The 20,297-nt window shown below is 39.4% G+C and overlaps 1 long non-coding RNA gene across 1 annotated transcript in view; it reads left to right on the top strand.

Moving 5' to 3' along the window:
• LOC148188197 (uncharacterized) overlaps positions 1-19,594 on the top strand; it is a 67,132-nt gene extending 47,538 nt beyond the window's left edge. The window contains exons 2-4 of the long non-coding RNA XR_015777866.1: positions 7,875-8,130; positions 9,464-9,677; positions 11,947-19,594. This is a non-coding gene — a long non-coding RNA (uncharacterized LOC148188197). The remainder of the gene's footprint in view (positions 1-7,874; positions 8,131-9,463; positions 9,678-11,946) is intronic.
• Positions 19,595-20,297: the final 703 nt, after the last annotated feature.

Below are 20,297 nucleotides of genomic sequence, written 5' to 3'. Positions count from 1 at the left end.
TCATGTTTACCATCTTACTTTAGCATGTAAGTATGCTAATTTAGTAGTACTAGATAAAATGTACAGATGAGGCTGATGGGAGTGTTATTGGTTTTGCAAGTATTAAACACAGCAAAGTTTTGACCTGATGGTGGTGTCAGTGGATTGTTGTTTTGGGAACATGGATGTTTGTACCAAATTTGGTGGCCAGTACTTGTGGAGACAATTCACATAAAATCCAATTGTCCAACCTGTTGGTGCCAGATAATAAGTCAGGGGAAGTCAGTAGGTTTCATCCTCTGTGGGCCACAAATTTCTGTAAAAAAATACATTGTTATCTTTTCAATAGTTATTGAGATAGTTTTCCCGATCAAAGTGGTGGCGTGACTGACATAGCCGTCCCTAGACAATGTATCATCACGGATGTTATGATATCCAAAAATGCTCATACAGTGGTTTGCATGAGAACTGATGAATTAGCTCCTCATGACTGGCATTATCAGCTTCTCAACCAGCGAGATGTGATGATGTGCTGACACTAATTACCGTCTGTCTACACCTAAGCAGTGCTAAAACATTTATCCAAATTAGTCTGCACAAAGCTTAAAGACAGACTGAGTAAGTAAGAGATACATAAAGAGAAAAAAAAATACGTAAAGTTTTTACAGACCTCTATCCATCCGGCTTCCTACTGTTTACCTGCTGTCCAGCCTGTCTGTGATGTCGAACGCACACCAAAACACACAAAGAAAGGCACACTTGTCTGCTGCAGACTTGTGTACACATCTTTGATCTACTAGCAATGGGAAGGGAGTCTATATCCTATTTTAAGCGGATTTACCCATGTTTGATAATCTGATGTGCACGTCCTAATTACTGTGGAAACGGGGTATAGGTTAGGTTTAGAAACGTAAGGTTACATAGGTAAGATTTAGGGTAACGAAACATGGCGACAAGGTACCTTAGTGACATGGTCCAAGATACAGGCTTTCTTGAAGGAACTACACCCATCCACCCCCCTAACCTGCCTTCTTAAGCAGAATTTCCTTCTTTACTCCTGTCAGCGTGATGGTCATGTGATCACAGCTTTCCTGGTTAGTTGGGTTCTACACAAATTACTGGCTCATGATTTCATGTGCTATATATGAATGTTGGTGCATTTATTTTCATTGGAATGTGTGCATGAGAAAAGCTCATATGGCTACAGGAACGAAGCCCCCGCTGAAATGGACCCTTGTGCACATGCACAGTCTTTAAAATTATGTAAATGTTATCCATTATCAATGTTGAAATGCAATTTTTTTCTATTTTATGCTTCTCTGATCTTAAAACCCCACAGTTCATTTGTAAGATTTCCTCTTCTGATATCAAACACGTGTATAGTGTGATAGCATGCTGTAAGAATGGCTCAGAACATCACCTATTACATTTTTCCTGGACAGCCACTTGCTCTTCCATTCCCACAGCTCTCCCATAGCAGGTCTGCTCTCTCTCACTGTTGTGTGCCAGCTATTTGTCTAATAGCAAATAATTTATCTTATGAAAACCTTTGATATTGCTGTCTGCTTCTCTCCTTTGAAAAGGGAACATTTCAAGTACGTATTTTACATATTGTTAACTCTGACCTTTTGTGGTTAAGAGGGCACAATATTCCCTCAGCAGACAAACATAAAAGCACGTATCTTTATAACAACATGTCTTAAATGTAATGATATACCACAGTTTTCATTGTTGGCAAACACGGCAACGTGTCTTGTTTTATTATGTGAGAAATAAAACAGTAGAAGACTGGTATCCATCAATAAAAAGAGGAATAATCAAGCAATTCAGTCCGGGCTGAACTTGTTATTGTGTTCAGGGACAAACAGAGGAGACTGTTATGTAACATCATGTGACAGTAAACGTAGTGACCTTTCATGACAATAATGCAAATGGCACATGCAGACAGGTGGCTTTGTAAGTACAAAGACATCATCTGGGCCAACAGGGAAAATATAATGAGTATGTATGTGCAAAGTGACCTCTACATTATCAATCTGGAAGTTTGGTTCATGAATTTGTTCTTTGACTCTCCACCGTGTCTCTACATGCCACATAGCTTGCCCGTGTATTTACTGTGTAATGGAAAAGAGTCTTGTTCCCCAATTTTTCTTCCTGCTTGCCTGCCTTTAAAATGCAGACAGACAGCTGCACTTCAGCACCTCGGGGTTCGGAGCTCAAGCATGAGTATGGCCTTTTTAACCCACTGAGCGCTCCCTTCCTTTGACAATTGACACCACTATCTTTATCTCTGTTCTAGCTACTGTCCACAGAGGAGTCTATTACCTGACCTTGAAAACAGCTTTGAGTTACAGTGTCACTGAGGGACTTCCATGGGTTTCCAAAGCAGGCCCATACAAGCTGCAACTGACTCATTCTAATTCTAACAAAAGCAGGTGCTGCTCTCACAAAGATTTATACTTGCTGGAAGCAAGTTATGTGGATTCGTGTTTCTGTGATGCACCAAAAGTGAATGAAGGCTTTTTTTGTGGTGTCCCAGTCAAGCTCGGCTAGTTGAACACCTTTGGCCAGAATAACCTTCCTCATCCATCTTGTTTTCTGGCAGCACCCACTTGGAAATCTGCACATATACTACGTCTGCACAAGGAGTTCTCCCCATGGGCATAAGCTTTGTTTCATTATTGTGGAGGAGCACATAAAACAGGGGGTTTGGGGTTCATTCAGAAGTAAATTTTGAGTGTCAAGAACTTGATTTCCTGCATTCTGCGGATTGCATATGCACCCATTTGTGCCTTTTCTGAACAAAAGGTCTGGTTCAGTTTTTGTTACAGTGGGATTGTATGAGGTTTTTATCTATAATCAGTGTATTACCTATATTAGATGGCGGTCTGCACACCTTAAGTTTGGAGAACTAGGCAGGAATACCACCACGGAAGCTAAGCCATGCACCGCTGACAGAAACAATCTATATCAGTTGCTATATTGAGAGTATTTTCACTGCTTTACCTTTCCATCAGACAGCCCTGTACAATGGTGAACTGAAGCTGTTATATTTTTTTCCCCAAATCCAGATTCCTTTGGAAAAAAACAGTGATTTAACCTTGCTAGGAGCTGCTGATGTACCACAGCCTTGATACGTTATTTGGTTTGTACTACTGTGACTTTGGCACAATAACACAAACTAACTCGCTGACCGACAGCTCCCGTGTTCAGCAAGCCAAAATTACTGTTTTTGTCAAAGGAGTCTGGTGCTTTGAAAAGAGTATCAATGTGGAAGGTAAGCCATTAAGGAATTTCCCGTTATAACGGGCTGTCTGACAGAAAGGTAAATTAGTGAAAACTTTCAAAATAGCGTACACTTAAATTGTTATAGATTTTTGTGAAGAGACTTTTTTAGGTGGCGAAAATGTGTTTTTCTGCTGCCCCCTATCCACAGCAGTAGACTGCTAAGTTTCCATTTTGGCACTCCTGCAGCTTCTTCAAACTGGGGGCGTACTGACAAATCTAATATATATAATACACTAACTATGGATAAGTAGCTCATACAACACCACTTCAAAATATCTGAACTACCTCTTTAATGTATGGTACAGATGACTTTCATTTTGTCAAAGTACTGCTACTTTTATGTTTTTATTAAGGGAGGACAAATGCACATGAGGGTGAAAGTGTCCTCTCTGTCACCGTTTAAAATCTGCGCCTACGGTTCTCCCTAATCTTAGGGAGTGATTTTAACAAGTTGGTATTCATGTTGCTGTGTTTCCCCTTTGTTCACAGGCCACTAGGCTCATGTGTGTAAATGTTCTTCCCCCTTTGCCCACTCTATCATGTCAGCATAGCACTGCAAAGGTTAAGTGTGATTACACTGTGGAAAAAATGAGATTATTCATCCTGTAGCATGTGTTTAGTTTCAGCAGTGCTACTGGAAGATGTCGTGCTATCGATCAAAGAATGGAAGCTCACTCGAGGAGAATTGCAGCTACCACATGTGCATGTGTGTCGCATGATCACTATCCAAATAAGAGGAGCTGTACTGTGGGCAGGGACATAAAAATGTTGTGATCTAGGGAAGAAGCATGAAAAGTAGGAGTGCAGCTCCAGTATCAAAATGTGAAAGGGAGTTCTTCACTAAGCTGTAATGTTTAGAGAACCCAAACTCTTTCACGCAGCAACTCTGCACATCTGTCTTTTTTTTTTTTACTTTACTTTACTTGCCATTCTCTCTGTCATATTATCTGACTGATGATATGTTTCCACACAGCAAGGACCTTCGCATAGGGCATGCAAGCTTCATGAAATCTGATTAATCTTTGAATACAGTCGTTGTGTCCAACCCACTTGTCATATTTGTTTAAAAAAAAGCTTAATTTAATTTACACTATATTGCCTGTCCTGATATTAAATATTTGTACCACAGCCAAGACAGGTATCCACTTGAATTAGAGTTTCATGTTCAGTATATGAACTGTGTGGGAGTGTGTGCGTGCATATGAATGTGTGTGTGGTGTGTGTCTGAGTGCATTCATGCGTATGAGGGCGTGTGCCCACCAGTGATAGAATACAGTATGTGCACAGGCATGTATTGCTACATGTGAGTTTGGACATGTGCTATCAGTGATTCGCGAACTGAATTTATGAAACCTTAAGAATACACAGAAAGGCAGAAGCTGGCATCCTCACCTCATGACCCCTCTGTTTAGGGTAGCATTGTTAACGATTAGTAAATTTACTAAAGCTACTCATATCAGTTATGAGGCATTTGGAAGAACATATTTGGGGTTGCTAGGCTGGGAAAAATACTTTTTGCTGGCTGCAGGGCATCTGGACTACTATTCATTTACTAAATCTTGTCTACCTTACAACTGCAGACGTGCCTGGGTAATGTAAATAGCCTTTTTAAAAATATCTAAATAGGGTTTATGACTGCAGACACGATGGTTCATTATACAGTAAAATACCCATGGCTATTTATCAAGGGATTATTATAACATTTCAAAGTTTATTATTGTCATACGGAGACATGCTGCTTTGTTATTACTTAATTTTTTTCTTAACACAGAGCACACTGTTGGAAGAAAATCTTTTTAAATCAGTATTGATGGATTTTTTGGACTGGAACATCGCTGGGTTGTTAAGCAATCTGTTAAAAGATCTTGTAGTAGTGGCCACATGGGATAAAAAGAAAAGAAAAATCCTGTACAAGATTATTGGAATTATCAATCATTGACAACATTTTTAGGAACATCACAAACCCCCTGAAATTATGCTGGGTGACTCGTGTAATAATTACATAAGTATTTTGGTTTTAAGTTGTTGAGAAAGCACCTCTGCATCGAGTAACAACATTTATTTACATAAGGTATGGAAAACAAAACCCAACGTCTGCAAAATGTCATAATGTTAACATCCGCACAGCACAAAGTCCATTGTTAGATGTGTAAATTATCATCAACCCAATTGTCATTCCAACCAAAATTTAAAATATTTCTGATGTCCAATTTACAAAGTCCTGATGAGTCTTACTTAATTATTTTATTCCTTTCATGGGTGCTGGGAGAAAAAAGAAAGACACCAGGCCTTAAAAAAGGACCAAAAAACAAAGAAACATGCAGAACCCACAGATAATTTTTTTTTTTTTTTGGTGTATGCACCCAGTTGGCAGGATTTAATGAGGCCCAATTTTTGAATGCAGTATCCAGTTCTCCTTAACTCATCTATCCATTTTATGACCCAACAGACCTAAAGCAACAGCATTCGATTGGACCTATGTTTCTCACCAGTCCAATGTTTACTCTCACTTTAACTCTGTTTCGGTCTCCACTATACCACAAGCTAGTCACTGGGTTGGTAGCGTGCAATTAGCATATCAGATCTTTGTCATTGAAAACAGGGGGATGAGAGCGATGATGCTGAATTAAAATAGCAAAGTTTTGGGCCAAAAAATCAAAACAATAAACTGAAAGATGCTTAAAAGCTCTGTAAAGCTGATTGGAGTAAGGTGATAATTTTTTGTAGCAGGTAACAAGCAATACCTTTCATATTGCACACTCTCATTTAAGCCATTGTTTATATAAAGACATTGGTTAGTTCCATTTTTAATGTCCTTAATATGTTTTAAATAATTCTTTATTAGATAGTAATATATAATATGGTTATTTTAAATTATTGTGTAATCTTAAGGCCTTGGTGTTTACATAAAAAATAAGACCTTCCCTCTGAAGTCACCACTTTGCACTTCATTAATCAAACAGCATGATCAGGCCAGAATATTTGTTTCTACAGACAGTAGCCTCAACAGACTAGAGCACAATGCATTTAGACTAAGAATAAGTGATCACTTGACTAGAGAACAGATGATGCAAGTTGAGAAAAATGTGGATACAACAAAAAAGTCAATTGGAAGAACTAATGACAAGGTGGATGGCTCACAAGGATTGAATTCTGTCGCCGTGAATTTGTCACACTTAAAGGCCACAGAAGTGGTTGGCTTTGCCATGAAAACCCAACTCCCAACAGCACTCTGATATTTAAGTTCCATTTGAAAGCTTCTGTTTTCGATGCCAGGATTGCGCAATCTTACAGTCTGAAAGTACCTGACGGAAAACCAAGAAGCTGTCTCGATTGGCTGATAGAGAGCACTAATGTTCCTCGGTTTGGAAATGTCCTGTTGGCGAGGTCTTGCTGTCGGATCCGTCTGGCCACTGGGGTACACAATGTTACAATCTTAGAAACTAAAACTCTCCATAGTATTAGGCAATCCCTGTGTTTTTTGTTACGTCTCCATGGGCCCATTTGCAAAGTGGCTGCCATGTTTAACAGAAACCGATCTGTGAGGCTGAAGGTTTGAGATTGGAGCCAGAGATTCTGTATTGGTTGGCTAATTGTAGGTGATGGTGTTTCCTGTTGTGGGAAGGGACATGTTGGCTCGATCACAGCGCAGGGTCGTTGCGGTCACGCCTAATAAGAAGCAGAATTAGACTCCTCACATGTGGAAACTGAGCACACAGTCATACAACATAGGGAGGAGGAGGGAAGGGTAAAATAAAACAGGTCACTACAAATATTGGCGTGATGAGGAGAAGAAAAGGGAGGCATTGATCCCTTTATTGTTTCAGCTGAGGAGTATCGGCAGCCAGAAAGCTTCAGACAAAAGCTCTGTGGTGGGGCTAAGTGTCTACAATTATAGCACCACATCATAAAAGAGGTGAGAACTGTATGCGCGGTTACACATGTCAGGAGAGATGAGTACAGTGTAGCGCCCATCCTCTGTCACTTTTATGTGATTGCGGTTATTGCAGGTATTATCACTGCATGAGGAGACAGTCAGTCGACGCCTGTTCTCACTCCATTGTGGTTGGAGCAAATGGATTGGTGTCCAGCGGCACCATTTCAAAATACATATGAGGTGAGTCGGTGAGCCATGGTGCAAAAAATAAAGAAAACGTTTCCAAGGAAAGGTACAGCCTATTAGCTCAGAATGCCAAAAATTGTCTTTTGTCACCACTTTTTTGTCCAATTTTGCTCAACTGCACTCTTGAAGTTCACTCACATGCTGTTTATATTTTAAGTCATTTTCAGAGTCATGGTTTCAGTCAGAGTCTATTTGAATCACTGGGCCTGCTAAGCAGCAGATGCTCCACACACTATAACCCTCCTCACAGACTGAATCATGCACTGATTTGTGGTGCAGAAACTCCTGACACCAGAATAAATCTGAACTCCAGAAACTGATAAAACGCTTGTTTAGCTCTTGGCATGGCAACGGCAACCGGACAAGATTTAGACGCCCCTGACTCTCTCTCACTGTTCTCTCTCTTTTTTCCTCTCTGAGTAGAGTCCTGTAATTTCTCTCTCTCTCTCTCTCTCCCTCCCACTCCCCATGTTTTGCTTTCCAGATTTTTCTCTGGAGTTGTCAACATTTGAGCAGTCGAGGACCAGCGCGGCTGGATCCCAGAACAACAGCAACAGTCACATGAGGGCCTCAGCATGAACCGGGCCGGCCCATGACCCGAAGCCGGACTGTAACTCAGATACAATGACCTCATGAAGCACAGGGGAGAAGGCCTGTTCTCAGGCAAAACAAACCACTTACAGGATGAAGCAGAGACTGTCATCATCTGAGGAAAACTTTAAACGCATCAAAAACTGAAGGTATAACTGACACACTGGTTCCTTGATGCTGTTGTTAAATTTACATTAATCCTCTTATGATTGTGTTGATAATGTGTGATTTATGGGACAACAGTGGAATTACAACCTCTAAGTCTGCTACATGATGTATGGGCTCAAAAAGACTTTTTCCCATAGATTTATATTGGGAAAGAGCCATCTGTGATTAGTGAATCATTTTGGAGCCAGCAGGTGGTTAGATTAGCTTTGCATAAAGACTGGAAGCAGGATTGGAAATGCCATGGATGCATAAAAAGAACTGGAAACAGTGTTGGGGCAGGGGTACGTTCATTCCCATGAAAGTTGCTCAGTGGCACATGAAGCCAAAAGATTTCAGAGTCCCGCATGTTAAATGACACCGATCTTCTGCATATTTGGGTCCATAGAGCAGGCACACTTGTGACTGCTTCTGTTCTCCTCTGACTTGATTGGGGATTAAAGGATTTAATCATGCAGCTTTTCGAGGGTCAGTCATTTCATGAAGGATGTGACACTTAAACCAAAAGGTATTCACTGATACGCAGATGTTTCTTTTCTCGTGCAAGTCTATGAGAAAAATCTCTCTTTTGGCCCAATGGCATCACGTTACAGACCTGGAAGTTGTAGTTACACATTGTGGCCACTATGTCAAAGTGGCTATAATGTCCAGTGCACTTCCTTGGGACCTAAAAAACACAGCTAGCCTGGCTGTGTCCAACAGACAATACCACCATTACTAAGATGTAAAATACCCACTTTGACCAAAACTGTTTTTGTTTTTTTGTTTTTTAAGTTTTTAGATGCAGAGATAGAAGGTTAAAAGTTTGTGAAAATAACATCAGATTAGATTTCTAGTGGATATCATGGACAAAGGGATAAAAAAAACTTTAACATTTTTTTGGAATACTAACAAATTAATCATGCAACTTCAATTCAGCACTCTAAATTCACAGTTCACAACAGCCAATGTTGTCATAAATTACGCCTTTTTTCCCAGAAAGAAGATGAATGAATTGCTAAATGAGAGATTGTAATGACAGCTTCCAGAAGCTATTGGTGGAAACAAACAAACAAAATATAAATAAATACAAAATAAAAACAAACAACAAAGAACAACAGACCATGGCTAGCTGGTTCCCCTTGCTTCCAGTCTTTAAGATTTGCTAAGCTACTGACTTTCTACCTCCATCTCCATGCATAGCACACACACGAGCTGTGTTTTCAAATTATTGGTTGTTATATTATCCTTTTTTTTTTTGCACTTGTTCACTTTAAATTTGGAAGACACTGTATATAATACTTAAGTCGTCTCTGTTTGCTCTTTCCTGCACGTAAGGTGTAATTTACATGTAAAGGAGGACCAGTGCAGTTCCTGGAAGTTCTCCCAGGACCAAAAATTAAAACCATTTTCCATGCCTGTGGTCATCTATTTCCACAACTCGTTCTGAGTATGGAAGCATCTGTCATTTGAGGAATTGCTGCACTGCAGGAGGGTTGTACTTACCTGTGCTGGGGCAGGTGTGTACAATGTGGGGATTCCGCTACCACAGGTATGACTAAGGAAAACCTGATAATTACTGTCATTTTTATCCCCCCGTAAGTATAGCTGTGGTTCAGGGGTTATAGAGCTGAGTGTTGCTCCATCGCTGGAGCACAGAGGCTTGTCCAGGGTAACAGGAATGGCTTTCACCGTCAAACTGCTGCAATATGGCGGTTTATAAGCCTTTAACTGGTGTAATTTTAGCTTTAATGAGCACTTGAGGAGAGAGGTATGTTGAAAATTGGTACTCTGTGCCAATAAAACATTAAAACGATGCTCCTGGCAGCCCTTATCTCTCAAAGTCTCCATTATTCCTCCACTTGTAGGCTTTTCCAGAGTAAATCCTTCACTGTGGTGGCTGCAAATATACAGTTATGTTGTGGGTCGCAGTGGTCGCTGTCCTATAACCCAGCATTTACACTCCCAAATATGCTTGTCATTTAGCACCTACAGAACATTATAGTGGAAGGTGGAAAAACTGAAAGATGATTTCATTCAGCTTGGACAAGATATCTGTTCTTGTTTGACTGGATGTAGTTCCTATTATCAGTTGCAATGTTGCACAAAGCACTGCTAAATTAAAAAATAACATTAAAAGAGAAGGAAGGACCATTGTTAATTGATCTGAAAGACATTGTGAAAGTAAAGGTTTATCAGAGCCAAAACATTAAATCTTCCCATTATTAAAGCACTGTTGTAACTGTTATGACATGAGCTTTTCAGCAGCTGAGATAAATAGTTTTTAATGTTTTCTTTTACTTCAGTGAATTAGATCAGTGCTTCACAGGGCAAGGAGGCCAAAAAATGTCCTCTACCCACAGAGGATCATGTTATCCTTCAGCTGCAGTGAAACCATGAAAATCACCTAAGTTGGTTTTATGAGGTTTTTACCTACAATCAGTGATAAGCATTATGCTGAAAAGGTAAGCATTTTTCATCACGTCAATACCGAGGCGAATGCACTGATTTTGTTGCTCCATCTGGGGAAAATCACCCTAGGGCTCCCCGCCGATGACCTCTCCAGGCAGTCGGGTTAAACATCCTGTCTACAAATGAAGGGCAGACATGTTGTCCAAACCGAAGCGGGGCTATGTTACAAGCTACCCTCCAGAGAGGTTTTGGGTCATCCAGACAGGAAATGAAAGGGAAAATGTTTGTAAAACGGGTTCTGCACATGACTCATCGAGAGACCTGGCACTCAGAGTGGAGCAGGAGCTCGGCCCTTAGCTTGCTCTGACCTAGACTGTTTTGTAGGGCCATTTTCAGTCACATGTTAGAAGGCATTTGTTGTGTGAAATGTTAAAGGTCACTTTTAATAATTTAATAATTTGTTTGATGGCAAATACCAATTTATTTGTTGATTTAACCTGCTGATAGATTATATTTTATGCTCACACCATAGACTAAAACATATAGTCTATGTATCAATATCCCTGATAGGGTCGCTGCCATATTGTGCCAGTGACATCATTTGGAGCCGGAGTCTGCGCAGTAGCGCTCTCTGCGGTGGGGGAGTTCCTGTCAAAACACCCATCCAACTTATCGCGAGCAGCCCCATTGAATGCAAGCACATGGATTGGCTGTCACAGATGTGAATTATGGTGTTCCTTGTTGTAGAATTGAATAACTCATTAAAACCCGATATATCATAAAAATGATCACCTGAACAAACATCAGGGTGATAAGAAATCTGTGAAAGAAACCATCTTTGGGAAAAATGTATTTGTTACTTTAAATTTTTAGTTTGGCTTATGTCCCATCCACTGACTTGGAGGGTGGGCTTTATGACCTATACTGCAGCCAGACACCAGGGGGCGATTGAGATTGAAATGTTACACTTTGGGGAAACTGTTGTTGTTGCCCACCTTTATATACAGACTATGGCTCATACACAATATATTTGCTTATTGTCTCACTGAAATACTGATTAGTTAGGCCCAAATCAACCCCGTTAGCATCACTGTATAGACAATACTTTAAGCAGTATTCTTCTATGAATTGATATGTGAACTAAAAGAAGCAATCAGGTGTTTATGAAGACGTCCAAAAAAGTCATAAAAACAAACAAAATCCACTGACACATAATTGAATTAGTCCAATTCAATTATGAGTCCACTGGAGTTTGGTTTTATGTATTTTGGACATGAAACAGGTGGCTACAAACTAACTGGAGGAGATGTCTGTTGATTTCTGGACCAGTGATGCTCTATTGGTGCTATTTGCTGGCGTATGTGTCAGCACTGGGCTCATGGCCTTTTTTTTTTCCTTTTTTTTTTCAGGAAAACTTCCAGCTGGCCCTGTGTGTGGAATTACACCCCAGGATCCAAGCAGGGCCGGCTCACAGAAAAGAAAACAGCTGTCAGACAATGAATTACTGTTCTGTGACCAGACAAGTGCCTTTCTGAGGAGTGGATGAGGAAGCTGGGAGCGCGTCAAGAATCACACATACACGCACTTTCTCACGTGCACATATTCACATATATTGTATGCATACTTGCTCATATCCAGGCGCTCGTGGGGTCACACACAGACAAGCAACAACTAAATTACAAGTTAAAACACTAACATTCATGTTCAATGCTGCAATAAGATCCTGGGGCAAGAAGAAAAAAAAACAAAATCTCAGACTTTCCAAAAATGTTTGTCTTTTTCTGGTGAGGGCTCTTAAACGTCTATACAGCTCGCTTTGGCAGCAGTGTGGTCATGCAATGCAAACAGTGCACATCCTCAGAGTGACCCTTGTGAACCGAGCCGGCAGCTCCACACAACGACCCCAGAGCCTGAGGATCTCAATGCCGCCTCAGTCTCGCACATGACTGTGAGGGAGTGAGGCTCAACGGTCTCACGGCACAGAAAAGGCTCTTAGAGGAGCTCCCTTGAAGGGCCCAATGTGTAATACATGTGTGTGTATGTTAAACAAATCGTTGGGGTCTGGGCATAAATGTCAGCCAGATCTGGTTATCATGCAGTGAAACTGATCAATATAACACAGGGTCTCCACTGGAATCCTTTCAATCCATAATAAATGCAATGCAAACAGAAGCTATATTAATTTATATATTCACAGAGCAGCAGGCAGCCTATTCAGCAGCTCTCTCACTGCTGACTTATCTTAAACCTGTCTCATAGAAACACTGTCTGAAGGTTTAAAAGCTTTTTCAGTGGAAAGAAGACAAAAACACTTGGCTTGTTTTTTGTCATGGTCATAGTTCAGCATATTGGGACCTATGTTTATTTGCTTTACATAAGACAGGCAACTGGATATCAATCAGCAGACATTTTGCAATGTTAAAGAGGGAAAATCACAGGTATAATGAACAACATTCCTTCTATCTTAAAACAGCTATAATTGTTCCTGTGCCTAAAAAGCCTGCTGTGTCTAGTCTTAATGATGACCACCCTGTGGCTCTAACCCCCATCCTGATGAATTGCTTCAAGAAACTTGTTATCATCATCAAAGACAACATTTCTGCCAGCCTGGACCGTCACCAGTATGCTTTCAGAACCAAGAGATCCACAGAGGATGCCATATCTACAGCTCTTCACTCAGCCTTCACTCATCTGGAGAATAAGAACAGCTACATCAGGATGCTGTTTGTTGACTTCAGCTCAGCATTCATCACAATCTCTCCCATGAAGCTGATTGGAAAACTTAACGTTATGGACTTCAGTCAACACTCTGCAACTGGATACTGAACTTCCTGACATGCAGACCCCAGAGAGTTCGAATTGGCAGCCACACTTCCTCTACATTAGTGCTCAACAAAGGAGCCCCCCAGGGCTGTGCTCTCGGCCCCCTCCTGTTCACACTGTACACCCATAACTGCACTACCAGACATCAGGAGAACTCTACTGTGAAGTATGTGGATGACACCAACATCACTGGCGGTATTATAAACAATGATGAGAGGTCATACCAGGAGGAAATCAACAATTTTGCAGAGTGGTGCACAGAGAACAACCTTACTGCTCAATGACGGTGAACCAAGCAACTTCATCACAACCCAGGTTAAAAAAGCACGAAAGATACTCTACCTCCTATAATAACTTAGGAAGACTACATTCCAGAGCAAGATCCTGGTTAACTTCTTCGAAGGAGCAATAGAAAGAATATTGACAGGAAACGCCACGAACTGGCATGGTTTGTGCACGGCCCAGGACAGGAAGGCTCTACTGCAGGTGATTACAACTGCCCATATCATCACTGGTTCCCATCTACAGAGCATCAGTGACCTCAGTGAAGTGAGGTGTCTGCACAGAGCCCAAAGGATACTGAAAGACAGCAGCACCCCAGCCACAGCCTGTTCACGCTGCTGCCATCTGGGAAAAGATACAGAAGTATCTGCTGCTGAACCACCAGACTACAGAGCAGCTTCTTTGCCCAGGATGAGAGACTCCTAAACTCCTCCTTCGACTCCAAAGGATGCAGCAGGATTCAAGGACAAATTTTACGAATAAATCCACCTTGTACCTTGTACAACAATACCAGGACCTTGAAATCAAATTTATCTAGTACTCATTTTACTGTTTACCCCAAGTGTTCTATCATGGATGTCCGTCCTGTTCTCCTGAAAGTAAACTTCTTCAAATCTCACACAAACTTTCATTTGGACTCAACAATGAACTGATTAGATTTTGGTGGTAGAAGGTCTCTTCGGCCTTGCATCGGTATCATTCTTGTGAATGCAATATCTTGAGAACACCTTGAGGGAGTTTCTTCAAATTTGTTACAAAAGTCCACTTGGTCTCAAGAATGAACTGATTAGTTTGCAGTGGTCAGAGCTCAAAGGTCACTGTTTTTTGGCTATTATTCAGGAGTTCATCCGCTAATCATGGCAAAAATTCATACAAGTCTCCGATAGAATAAAATAAAGGGATGAACATTTTTATCCGGAAGGTCAAAAGTTAACCTCACTGTGACATAATAATTTTCTGAAAAACACTTTTCTGGCCATTTTACAATGCCATATCTCAGGAACAGAGAGGAAGACATTTGGTCAGATACTGAATTCGTGAAACTAATCTTGGGTGACCACCCTGACCTGGTGTAGATGTCTGCGACACATTGATGTTTTCACATACACTGATGTAAACTATGCAACTTGACTGGTTTGCTGAGGCATGCAACTATGAATCAGTAATTCTAGTTTCAGATACAGTAGTTGTTTGGAACAAGGTGCTTGTTGCTCAACTTTTTAATATCTTCTTTCGCCATATTGAGATCTGTGTTCAGAGCCAGAAATTTTAGTTTGTTCTTTTTTTGTTTGTTTGTTTTGGGGTTTTTTGAATGGAAATCCATCAGACATAACACTAGACATTATTGCATTTTCTCTACCAAATATTTTAATGCTGACTGTCCATGAAATCTATCTATCTGTTGTTTGAGATATGATCTATTATTTTTTAATCCAGTCTCTTTGACACCATTTTGCTAATGCATGTCATCTTTTGCTAACATATGCGCTATAGCCAGAGATGTGAGCGGACAGTTAAACTGCTGTTTGTAAAGCTCCCTGTGAAACCACAAATATGTGTGATGACGTGTGTATATTTTAGCTTTGGAGTTCTGAGGTACATGTTTTAGCTTAGCAGAGCTAGGCTGTAATGCCAAGCTATAGACCAAATACATTGTGAGTCCAGCTCCATAAAAGATATTAAAAAGCGGTGTCTGGGCCTAAAACATAAGACATCTACTTGTGTGTGTTTTTGTAAATATGACAGGTTAACAGGTTAGTGGTTTTACACAAACCTACATCTTGACTATAAGGTATGGAGCATCTGTCTATGTGTCCATTCTAACATTTGTGTGTGCTTGTGTGTAAAAAAAAAAGAAAAAATTTGCATTTAACTGTAATAATCAAATCTGCACTCAGTCTTTGGCAATTTCATCTAGTTGCATTGTGCAGCTTTCAAAGGAAAATCAATCTCTCCTGCCAGGGGGTTCTCTGCATTTCTCCTCGCTTGCAAGACTCTCCTCCTACCAATCAGGTTTAATTGGAAAGTAATGAAATTTCTTTTTAAGGAAGTGGTACAAGTTTACAAGGATCATTTCGTTGGGCAGACATAGGATAGCCTTATCTCAGTCTGGTTTTAGGAGAAGTGTCTAGTCCTTTCACAATGCCCTTGTATGAAATTACCTTGCTTTTATATCAGCTCTACCATCTGGGTCCTATTACATCAGCAACTGATGACCCAGCCTAAAATGGTTTCATTTGTGTCTGAGAGAAGAATATTGCGGTTTACTCGGCAAACGTTATGTTTGTTATATGGGGCCAGCTGAAACGCACTCCAAATTGCCTGGATCCCATTCAGTGGTGTTGTGCTGCTGTTAAATGTAAAGCTATTTTAAGACGTATGTTGGAAATGATAATAAAATTATAGTTTTCCATCCAGATAGGAAACAGACTGTGCCGCTCTGGTTACAAGGCTGTATTTGAATAAAAAACTTTTTTTTCAAAGACTTCATTTGCAAAAATTGTTAAGAATAATTTTGTATATTATAACAGTTTTGGGAATTTGTAATCGAATATATAAATAAAGAGTTTTAAGGCTATCATTAGTGGTGAGGAGAATGTATATTCCTATGAAGCAGCTGGTCTATTCAGAGAAATGGCTTGCGTCAGGGCCTAGGATGTCGTCTGTTCAGAGGAAAGACAGTTACAAAAGGGGGGTCAAAGAGCCACAGCAGCGGTCGGGATGATACATGACAGCCAGTCAGAAGGGCTTTTCTTGGCTTGATGTTTGATGCCCACAGAAACCACAACAGTATAATGCCTATAAAATGGAATAAAATAAGTAAAGATAAACATTAAATATCCCAGCTCTGCCAGCATGTGCTGGATCATGACAACAATCTGAGGAGTCATTTCAGTTCAAACTGAAGGCTTTGAATTCATTTTAAATTTTTTTTTTTTTTTTTTTTTTTTAACATTTTTATCCCAATTATATGGAAGGGAATGTTGCTCTGTCATTTCACCATTTTGTTCCAGATTGAAATATTATTTTGCAACTATTAGATGGATTGTCATGACATTTTGTAGAGACATTCATGGTCTCCAGAGGATAAAGCTTTCTGATCCTAGTGACCCCCTTACCTTTCTAGCGCCACCATGAGGTTTACTTACTCACAGAGCCGTAAGCATGACTGCAGACCAAGATGTCTTTTCCCCAGTGATTGTATATTTGGTGGCTCGTACAACAGGCTCAGGTGGAGGACAGATATATTTTCAGACCCACCCACAGATTCGGCTGAGCCCCTGAAAAGGGCCATTGAATCAAAGTCATTCCAAAATCTGCTTTACTCATATCAATCTATGCACATGCTCTCCCTCTTTCCTAGTTTAGAGCAGCAAATTTCTCAGGTCAGGTGGCTGAATACCTGTTTTTTTTATTTGTCTTTTGTTTTCTTGCAATGGATGCATACAATGTTTTCCAATGTTTGGTTTTGTTTTGTTTTGTTTTTCTGTTTGTTTTTTTTAAAAAAAGGTGACATTTAAGGAAGGTAAGAAGAGTTACGATGTTTATTTTTATAGTTTTAATATGTGGTGGAATATATTTTGGTTAAAAATTTAGGCTTAAATTGTTTATGGCTGGCCATGCGAGTAGACGAATATTGGAATAGTGTTAAGTCAACTTTATGCGAAATCAGGATGTCATCATGAAACTTATATACATTGTGTGTGTGTGTGTGTTCGTGTGTGTATATATATGGCTATAGAATGTCATTGTAAGTCTCTTTTTTTATCATTCACCACACACGGAGTTGGGGACTTCAGACTATTGTCTAATGAGCCTATGTCCTCCATTCAAGTAGCTTAATGATGTCTGCAGTTCTTATTTCTGCAAAAAAAAAAGTCAGCCTCCTGCCAGCAGCACATCTTTGCACACCACAAATTACAATGCAGGATCCCTCCACGCCATTTCTTTGTTTTTAGCTCAGTTCTGACCGACGTCAAACTGGTGATATGATGAATTATAATCACATGAGGCTGCATACTCATCAGATATCTGAGAGTGCTTCATGTATTTACTGTGAAACTAAAACCTGATTCTCTGCACTAACCCACTTCCCTCTGTCCCAGATTCTCTTCCACACAAACATGCCTGTCCATGCATCCCACTATGTATTGTGCTGATGTGGGTGTTAATGTTGTTTACACTCGTTGTGCAACAGAGAATCATTTTACACTCTCGTGTCAACAGAGGTTAACAAAAACCACCCAACACATGCAGGCATCATATGAGAGACCAGTGTAGTGGCAACTGTCTGCTCTCAACAACAAACAACCACAACATGCAGTGGCAACATGTGCTCTGAACCACAACCAGCACTGCTACAGTAGAATACATAATAATAACAAAGTATTTTCAAAAAAAGAAGTGACTCAAATCTTTTATAAAAACAGTTTAAACGATCTCTGGTAGGACTTCATAAATGTATATGTGAAATGTCATTTTGCAGATATTAAATAATCTACATGTTTATGACAGAAAAGTGAAACTGAACTGATATTGTGTCATTGGTAAGATTGTTTAATTGCTAAATAAATAAATAAGCCCAGATTGTGTACAGATCCAAAGCATGTTTACGATGGTATAGTCTATCATGGGATTTAATTGTTACTAGTAATGTGTTAATGTTACATGACTCTAATCAGAGAAATGTACAAAAGGTATTATATTGAATGTTTTGCTTAAAGGAAACCTATACTATACAGGTTTACCCTTAGAAAAAAAAATAGTTAATAAATCCTGTTCACAAACCGTAAATCAACAGCACTTGCATAGTGAACCTTTAATGCCTTATTTTTATTCACTACAAAGCAAACTGTGTGTTAGACTTTGGAGTTTCCACAAAGTCTCAGAGGTGTTTGTGTCTTCTTGTAGATCCTTTTCAGAGAACTCACAGAGGAAACTCTGGTAAAAACAGTTTCTATCACTGCCAATCTTACTGTAATCATCCAGTTTAATGATGTTTATGTGCATGTAGGAAATGATTTTCTCTCTTATATCTGATCTCCAGTTTCCAGGACATGTGACATTGTCAGATCCAATTTGCATACAGACAGGATTTTATGGGAAAACAATTGCAGCTGAGTATGTGGTATGAAAAATGTATTGCTTATCAAATGTGTAGAAAATGATTTTTACCACACATGGTTTATTAAGATGGACCGAGGACTCTCGCTGTCGCTTTCTCTCTCTGCCCCAGTTCTCACTGTCTGAGTGAGAGAGGACGCTCATCTGTCCTGCAGGTTCTTAGACTTATATAAGATAAACCTGCTAACCTCAATGACACTAATCTCTGAGAAGAGAGGATCACCTTCCCTCCTGGCCCTCCCTCACCTTCTCTCCCTCTCTGTCTGGACAAACACCTCTTTTATGATCTGCTTCTCTTTGTCTTTACACACCATTTGTTTTTCCTTTTCCCACCCCACCTATAACCTCACCAAGAACCAGTGAACCACTCACCTCCCTTCAGTTGCTTCAGCTACATTTTTCCTCCCTATTGACTATGGAGGTATCTTTTAACACAGGGTTGTCTAAACTTTTTTGAATGGGGGCCAGATCAGATGATGTGAAAGTAGCTGCCAACTGCTACTCGCATCGTATGAGTAATTTAAGAAAAATCAAAAACAAAAGGCACAAATGCAGCTGTTTCATCCTTTAAATTAAAATTATTCAATTTTCCACCATTTCTGAAAGTGTCGGCCCTTTTGCTGTCTGATTTATCCTTCTATGCTGTAACCATATCTACTACCTTGAAGAAAATTTCTGGTGTTAGATAATAGATAGTATGCTTGTTTACCATCCGTTTATGAAAAAACGTACGTTTTTCATGCATAGTTCCTACATAGTGTATGTCTACAAGCTGTATGATTGTTCTGCCTTTGTCGATGATTGAAAACAAATACAAAGTAAACTTGACTGAACCAATGTTGTGTTAATAATATTCTATTCTATATTTTAAAAGTAAAGCTGAGGGCTGTTAAAAATCGCTCTGACAGCCATAAGGGGCCCTTGGACCAAATTTGGACATGACTGGTATAGTATGTCTTAAAAAGGTCATCAAAATGTCATCGTGTAGTATGTCATTTAAAATCATAAAAAGACTACAGTATAGTATATCATTAAAAATAGTAAAAGTGTCAAGTATAACATTGCAATAAATAACCATCAAAACTTTTAGTATACTGGGTCACTAAGAAAAAAATCATTTTAAAAAAGTATAGTATAATTTGTCCTTCAGAAAATCAAAGAAGTTTTAGTATAGTATGTCATTTTATAATCATTGTTAAAAAACAATCCTACTATTTAATGTCCTTTAAAAAAAAACAACACACAAAAACCTCATAGTATAGTATGTTGTAAACAGTATAATAAAAATGTAAGACCATAGTATGTCATTCAAAAGGAGATGAAAAACATCATAGTATAGTATGTCTTGAAAAATATGAAAAACATTTGTTGTATAGTATGTTGCAAAAAAAACAAAAAAACAAAATCATATTAGTATGTCACTGAAAGTATATGTAAAAAGTCAGTAAAAATCAGAGTATAGTATATACCCACAAAATAATTTAATATGTTGTAAAGATGTGATTAAAAAGTCATAGGAAACTTTGTCTTT

Source organism: Plectropomus leopardus, chromosome 11, assembly GCF_026936395.1.
Source record: "Plectropomus leopardus strain MGB_pleo_1.0 chromosome 11, ASM2693639v1, whole genome shotgun sequence".
NCBI classification, from domain to species: Eukaryota; Metazoa; Chordata; class Actinopteri; order Perciformes; family Serranidae; genus Plectropomus; species Plectropomus leopardus.
This window is presented reverse-complemented; position numbering and strand designations above follow the sequence as displayed.